The following is a 7,123-nucleotide window of genomic DNA, read 5'->3' as shown; positions in this document are numbered from 1 at the left end:
AAAAATAAAAAAAGTAAAAAAATAAAAAAACATGGGAGAAAATAAAAAAATTGGGAGAAAATAAAAAAAAATGACAGAAAACAGAAAAACAGTAAATTATAAAGGAATTAGAATGGAGAAAATGAGGGGGATTTAATTAATAAAAATTGGGAAAAATTTAATTAAAATTTGGGGAAAAATTAATTAAAATTGGAGGAAAAATTTAATTTAAATTGGGGGGAAAATGAGTTTAAATTGGGGGAAAATAACAGAAAATAAATTGAAATTTCAGAGAAAATTGGATTCAAATTGGGGAAAAATTCATTTAAATGAGGGAAAATATTTTTAAAAAATTAAAATTGGGAGAAATTAAATGGGGGGAAAAGTGAATTAAAATTTGGAAAAAAGTGAATTTAAATTTGAAATAAATTTGATTTAAATTAGAAAAAAAATTTCAATTGAAAAAAATTAAATGGGAAGAAAAAATTAATTTAATTTGGGAAAAATTAATTTAAATTGGGGGAAATTAATTTAAATTGGGGAAAATTGACTTTAAATTGAGGAAAATGAATTTAAATGGGAAAATCAAACTGACAGAAAATTAAATCTAATTTATTTTGGAAAAAAATAAATTTAAGTGGAGAAAGAAACTTAAAATTGGGGAAAAATAAATTTAAATTGGGGAAAATGAAAAATTAAGAAAAAATGAATTTAAATTGGGGAAAAATTAATTTAAATTGGGAAAAGATGAATTTAAATTTTAGGAAAATGAATTTAAATTTTTGGAAAATTAATTTAAATTGGGGAAAAAATGAATTTAAATTGGGGGGAAAAAACTTAAAATTGGGGAAAAGTGAATTTAAATTGGGAAAAAAAAAATTTAAATGGGGATAAAATTAATTTAAATTGAGAAATAAATGGATTTAAATTGGGGGGGACGAAAATGAGTGGAAATTTGGGAATTGGGGGGAGGGGAAGGGGGGGAGGGGAGGGAGGGGCTGCCCCCCCGGCTGCAAAATCTTGGGTTTTTCCCCAAATTCCCAATTTTTTAACACAAATTCCTGTTTTTTTACCCCAAAAAGTCCCATTTTCCCAAGAAAATCCCATTTTTCAAATAAAATCCCATTTTTTCCCCAAAAAATCCGATTTTTTTCCCAAAAAATCCCATTTTTTCCCAGAAATTCCTATTTTTTCCCTAAAAATATCACTGTATTTCCCAAAACCCCCAATTTTCCCAAACCCCCATTTTTTTTCCCCAAAAAATCCCATTTTTCCCAGAAAAACCCCTATTTTTCCCAAATATTCCTGATTTTTTCCCAAAAAATCCCTTTTTTTCCCAGAAAATCCCATTTTTCCCAAAAATCCCTCCAAAAAATCCCCAAATTGGCCTTAAATCCTCCTAAACAGCCCCAAAATGGCCTTGAAGTGCCCCAAATTAACCCAAAACCACCCCAAAAAGTGTCAGATCCCCCATAAACCCCTTAAAAACCCCAAAACGGCCCCAAAATTGACCAAAACATCTCGAAATTGTCCTCAAAACCAAAAACTGCCCCAAAACGGCCCAAAATCCCCTCAAAACTGCCCCAAAATGGCCCCAAATACCCCAAAATTCTCTGAAATGGCCCCAAATTGTCCTCAAACCCCTAAAACAGCCCCAAAATGGCCCAAAATCCTTTTAAATTGCCCCAAATACCCCAAAACGGCCCCAAAATGGCCCTAAATTATCATCAAGACCCTAAAACTGCCCCAAAATGCTCCAAAATGATCCTAAAACGACCCAAAATATCCCAAAATTCTTCTCACGGTCGCTAAAACCACCCCAAAATGGCCCAAAATGGCCCTAAAATGCCCCAAAATTGACCTAAATTGTTCTCAAGACTAAAAACTGCCCCAAAATGTCCTAAAATCCTTGTAAATGGCCCCAAAATGTCCCGAAATCCCCTCCAAAGTGCCCCAAAATGAACCTAGATTGTCCTGATGGCCCTAAAACAGCCCCAAAATCCCCTCAAAACAGCCCCAAAATGGCCCAAAATCCTCTTAAACTGCCCCAAATACCCCAAAATGGCCCTAAATGCCCCCAAATACCCCCAAATTGTCCTAAAATGGCCCTAAATTGTCCTCAAGACCCTAAAACCGCCCCAAATTCCCCCAAAATGTCCCTAAAATACGCTAAAACTGCCCCAAAATGTTCCTAAATCGCCTCCAAAATGGCCCAAAATTGTCCAAGACCCTAAAACTGCCCCAAAATGTCAAAAAAATCCCCTAAAGTGCCCCATAATGCCCGAAAAATCTCCCCAAATTCTCCCAAAATGGCCCCAAATTGTCCTTAAAACCCTAAAATTGCCCCCAAATGGCCCAAAATCTCCCTAAAATGCTCCAAAATGACCTTAAATTGCCCCAAAATGACCCTAAATTGTCCTGATGGCCCTAAAACCACCCCAAAATCCTCTGAAATTGTCCCAAATACCCCAAAAGTGCCCAAAAATTCCCCTAAACCACCCCAAAATTGCCCTAAATTGTCATTGAGAACCTAAAACTGCCCCAAAATGTCCTAAAATCCCCCTAAAGTGCCTCAAAATGTCCCAAAATTGTTATCACAGCCCCAAAAACCGCCCCAAAATGTCCCAAAATCCTCCTAAACTGCCCCAAAATGATCCTAAATGACCCCAAACTGCCCTAAAATGACCCTAAATTGTCCTGATGACCCTAAAACAGCCCCAAAATGGCCCAAAATCCTTTTAAACTGCCCCAAACAACCCCAAACAGCCCCAAAATGTCCCCAAAACCCCTAAATTGCCCCAAAATCCTCTTAAATTGTCCCAAACACCCCAAAACTGCCCCAAAATCCTCCTAAATTGCCCCAAACTGCCCAAAAATCCTCCTAAACTGCCCCAAATACCCCAAAACTGCCCCAAAATGTCCCTAAATTGTCATCAAGACCCTAAAACTGCCCCAAAATGCTCCAAAATGATCCTAAAACGACCCAAAATATCCCAAAATTCTTCTCACGGTCGCTAAAACCACCCCAAAATGGCCCAAAATGTCCCTAAAATGCCCCAAAATTGACCTAAATTGTTCTCAAGACTAAAAACTGCCCCAAAATGACCCTAAAGTGCCCCAAAATAGCCCTGAACTGCCCCAAAAATCCTAAAAGTGCCCCAAAATATCCCTAAACCGTCCCGAAGTGCCCAAAATTGTCCCAAAACCCCCAAAATAGCCCAAAAATGCGTCAAAAAAAACCCAAAATATCCCTGAATTGTCCAAAAATGGCTCTAAAATAATGTCCCTGAAAAAAAATCCCAAAACTGCTCCAAAGCACCCAGAACAGCCCCAAAATATCCAAAAACTGCCCCAAAACCCCCAAAAGGTCCCAGAACTGCCCCAAACACCCCAAAAATCCCCAAAATGTCCCAAAAAACCCGAGAATATCCCCAAACTGCCCCAAAATGTCCCTGAATTGCCCCAAACACTCCAAAAAAAACCCCAAAACAGCCCCAAAAAGTCCCAAAAACCCCAAACACCACAAAACATCCTCAAAACATCCCGGAACAGTCCCCCAAAACCCCAAAAAGCCCCTGAATTGCCCCAAACAAACCAAAAAACCCCAAAAGACCCCAGAACTGTCCCAAACATCCCAAAAACCCCAAAACAACCCTAAAATATCCCAAAACCGTCCCAAACGACCCCAAAAACACAGAACGGCCCCAAAACATCCCAGAACTGTCCCCAAACCCCCCAAAACATCCCCAATTGCCCCGAAATGTCCCAAAAATCCCTAAAATATCCCCGAACTGCCCCAAAAGGTCCCTGAATTGCCCCAAACACCCCAAAAACCAAAACCACCCCAAAACATCCCCGAAAAGTCCCAAAACATCCCCGAAAAGTCCCCAAACACCCCTAAAACTCCAAAACATCCCAGAACTGTCCCCAAACACCCCAAAACACTCCCAAAATGTCCCAAAACGGTCCCAAAAAACCCCGAAAATACCCCTGAATTACCCCAAAATATCTCTAAAAAAATGTCCCTGAAAAAAACCCCAAAACTGCTCCAAAAACCCAGAACGGCCCCAAAATGTCCAAAAACTGCCCCAAAACCCCCAAAAGATCCCAGAACTGTCCCTAAACACCTCAAAAACCCCAAAACTGCCCCAAAATGTCCCAAAAATGCCTAAAATATCCCCGAACTGCCCCAAAATGTCCCTGAATTGCCCCAAACTCCCCGAAAAACACAGAACGGCCCCAAATCCCCCAAAACTCTCCCAAACAGCCCCAAAAAACCCAGAACTACCCCAAATCTCCCTAAACACCCCAGAACAGCCCCAAAACATCCCAGAACTGTCCCCAAACACCCCAAAACGGCCCCAAAATGCCCCCTAAACCGTGCCAAACCACCCCAAAAACACAGAACGGCCCCAAAACATCCCAGAAAAGTCCCGAAACAGCCCAAAACTGCCCCAAACGGCCCCAAAATGTCCTAAATCTGTCCCAAAACCCAAAAAATCCCAAAACAATCCCAAAACACCACAGAATGACCCCAAAATGTCCCCAAACTGTCCCAAACCACCCCAAAATATCCCGAACTGTCCCAAATTGTCTCTAAAAAAAGTCCCTGAAAAAAAAACCCCAAAACTGCCCCAAACGACCCAGAACTGCCCCAAAATGTCCCAAACCTGTCCCAAAAACCCCAGAAAGTCCCCAAACACCCCCAAAACCCCAAAACACCCCCAAAATGTCCCCGAATTGTCCCAAAGATCCCAAAAACTCTGAACCACCCCAAAACGTCCCAGAAAAGTCCCCAAACACCTCAAAACTGCCCCAAAATATCCCTGAATTGCCCCAAACACCCCAAAAACCCAGAACTGCCCCAAATCCCCATGAACTCTCCCCAAAAGCCCAAAAACCCCAGAACAGCCCCAAAATATCCCAAAACTGCCTCCAACAGCCCAGAACGGCCCCAAAATGTCCCCAAATTGCCCCAAAATCCCAAAACATCCCCAAAAAGTCCCCAAACACCCCCAAAAACTCAGAAGAGCCCCAAACCCCCTAAACACCCCAAAACCGCCTCAAAATGTCCCTGAATTGCTTCAAACACCCCAAAAAACCCCAAAACTGCCCCAAATCCCCCTGAACAGCCCAAAACTGCCCCAAACACCCCAAAACATCCCCCCAAGTGCCCCAAAATGTCCCCAAACAGCCCAAAACCGCCTCAAAATGTCCCTGATTTGCCCGAAAAACCCAGAACCACCCCAAATGCCCCGAAACACCCCAAATCCCCTGAACTCTCCCAAACAGCCCCAAAACACCCAGAACAGCCCCAAAACATCCCCGAAAAAAAATCCAAAACAACCCAGAGACCCCAAAATATCCCAGAAAAGTCCCCAAACACCCCAAAACCGTCCCAAACACCCCATAACCCCAGAACCACCCCAAATCCCACTAAACTTTCCCAAACAGCCCAAAAAGCCCAGAACGGCCCCAAAACATCCCAGAAAAGTCCCAAAAACCCCAAACACTACAAAACCTCCTCGAAACAGCTCAGAACTGTCCCCAAGCACCCCAAAACACCCCCAAAATATCCCAAAAACCATCCCAAACCACCCCAAAAACACAGAACAGCCCCAAAACATCCCAGAACTGTCCCAAACACCCAAAAAATCCCAAAACGTCCCCAAACACCCCAAACACCACAAAACCGCACCAAAACATCCCGGAACTGTCCCCAAACACCCCAAAACCGCCCCAAAATGTCCCCAAACAGCCCCAAACCACCCCAAAATATCCCGGAACTGCCCCAAAATGGCTCTAAAAAAATGTGCCTGAAAAAAACCCCAAAACCGCCCCAAATCCCCCTAAACTCTCCCAATCACCCCAAAAAAACCCAAAACAGCCTCAAGACATCCCAGAAAAGTCCTTAAACACCCCAAAAAACCCAAAACACCCCCAAAATGTCCCAAAAATCCCAGAACATCCCAAAACTGTACCCAAACACCCCTAAAAACCCCAAAACATCCCCAAAATGTCCCCAAATGTCCTAAAAAAACCCAAAAAGTCCCTGAATTGCCCCAAACACCCCAAAAACACAGAACGGCCCCAAATCCCCCTGAACACCCCAAAACCGCTCCAAAAAACCCATAAACCCCAAAACAGCCCCAAAATATCCCAAAACCGTCCCAAACCACCCCAAAAACACAGAACTGCCCCAAAACATCCCAGAAAAGTCCCAAAGACCCCAAAACAGCCCCAAAATGTCCCTGAATTGCCCCAAACACCCCAAAAAACCCAAATCCACCCCGAAACATCCCAGAAAAGTCCCAAAACAACGCAGAGACCCCAAAAGGGCCCCAAAATGTCCTGAAATTGCCCCAAAGAAACCCAAAAACACAGAACGGCCCCAAAATATCCCAGAAAAGTCCCCAAATACCCCAAAAACCCAAAACGGCCCCAAAATGTCCCAAAAAATCCGAAAATATCCCAGAACTGTCCCAAACACCCAAAAGTACCCGAAACACCCCAAAAATGTCCCAAAAGCCCCAAAACATCCCAAAACTGTCCCCAAACACCCCAAAAGTCCCTGAATTACCCCCAAACCAAAAAAACCCCAAAACGTCCCAGAACTGCCCCAAACACCCCAAAACATCCCAGAGCTGTCCCCAAACACCCCAAAAACCCCAAAAAGTCCCTGAATTGCCCTAAACAAACCAAAAAACCCCAAAACATCCCAGAACTGTCCCCAAACACCCCAAAACGGCCCCAAAATGTCCTAAAACCGTCCAGAACGGCCCCAAATTGTCTCTAAAAAAATGTCCCTGAAAAAAACCCCAAAACTGCCCCAAAGCTCCCAGAACGGCCCCAAAATATCCAAAAACTGCCACAAAACACCCCAAAACATCCTCAAACTGCCCCAAACATCCCAAAAAATCCCCAAAACTGCCCCAGATCCCCCAAAACACCCCACAACTGCCCCAAAATGTCCCCAAAAACCCCCAAAATATCTCTAAATTACCCCAAATTGTCTCTAAAAAAATGTCCCTGAAAAAAAACCCCAAAAGTGCCCCAAAGCTCCCAGAACCGCCCCAAAATGTCCCTGAATTGCCCCAAAAATCCTAAAAATCCAGAACCGCCCCAAATCCCCCTAAACTCTCCC

The 7,123-nt window shown here is 42.9% G+C and overlaps 1 protein-coding gene across 1 annotated transcript in view; it reads right to left on the bottom strand.

Annotated features, from left to right (window-relative positions):
• Positions 1 to 7,123, bottom strand: part of LOC130587083 (dual specificity mitogen-activated protein kinase kinase 7-like) — a gene marked incomplete at its 3' end in the record, with an annotated part of 22,941 nt that overhangs the window by 15,345 nt on the left and 473 nt on the right. The gene's annotated exons all lie outside the window — the stretch shown is intronic.

This window comes from Malurus melanocephalus, unplaced genomic scaffold (genome assembly GCF_030028575.1).
Source record: "Malurus melanocephalus ecotype Western Australia unplaced genomic scaffold, MMel_1.1 scaffold_1512, whole genome shotgun sequence".
In the NCBI taxonomy this organism is placed as follows: domain Eukaryota; kingdom Metazoa; phylum Chordata; class Aves; order Passeriformes; family Maluridae; genus Malurus; species Malurus melanocephalus.
This window is presented reverse-complemented; position numbering and strand designations above follow the sequence as displayed.